This window comes from Ursus maritimus, assembly GCF_017311325.1.
Source record: "Ursus maritimus isolate PB19 chromosome X unlocalized genomic scaffold, ASM1731132v1 scaffold_X1, whole genome shotgun sequence".
Classification (NCBI taxonomy): Eukaryota; Metazoa; Chordata; class Mammalia; order Carnivora; family Ursidae; genus Ursus; species Ursus maritimus.
Window position 1 is genome coordinate 51,421,745 of NW_024423319.1, and position 775 is coordinate 51,422,519.

Here is a 775-nt window from a genome sequence, read left to right on the forward strand (position 1 = left end):
GGTACAATCATAGATTTATAACGCCTCATAGAATAAATGCATTGAACATTCTATACATTATTTCTACAGTGTGTCTAAAGTTACTACTAAACACTTAAAGATGTAAATATAATCAACATAGATTTACATTTTATTGTAAAGTTTCTTAACATAAATCTCTGTAAATTTCCATTTAACATATATTTGTCCTATGAATGACTTAGAAGACTATAAGAGGAATGAGAGAGGATAAATGACTTGGCTAGGATAAATTGAGGCAAAAATAACCCATCAATAATAGTTGATGTCTTCTTAAATTCCTGAATATGCTTTCTGAATTTATCATGAACTTGACTCAAGTTCTTGTTGATCTTTAAGAGTATTAATTACTTGGAATTTTCCATGCTGCCTTTTTTGACTTTCCACTCATATAGTCTATCTTCTTTCTTTCTTTCTTTTCTTTTTTTTTAATGAAATGCTTCACAAATATGGTGTCATCCTTGTGCTGGGGCCATGCTAATCTTCTCTATATTATTCTAATTTTAGTATACACAAAAGCAAGCACTCATATATTCCATTTTCTTTTGCAAGTGCATTTTTTTAATCTTTCTGATCAAGCTCCTAATTTATTAATACATGTGTAAATTTAGTTTTATCCCATCTAAAGTAGCAACTAAGAAACTACTCTTTGGAAATCACTGTAATAAGCACTTTGCATATTATGGTATATATCCTCTTGTTTGTTTACAGACTGTGTTGATCATACAAGGCTCAACTCATTCTATTTCTTTTTATA

The 775-nt window shown here is 29.0% G+C and overlaps 1 non-coding gene across 1 annotated transcript; it reads right to left on the minus strand.

Moving 5' to 3' along the window:
- Window positions 1–443: 443 nt before the first annotated feature.
- On the minus strand, window positions 444–548 carry LOC121103816. The gene has a single exon (XR_005836097.1). It is a non-coding gene; the product is annotated as a U6 spliceosomal RNA (small nuclear RNA).
- Between the last annotated feature and the right edge of the window lie 227 nt (window positions 549–775).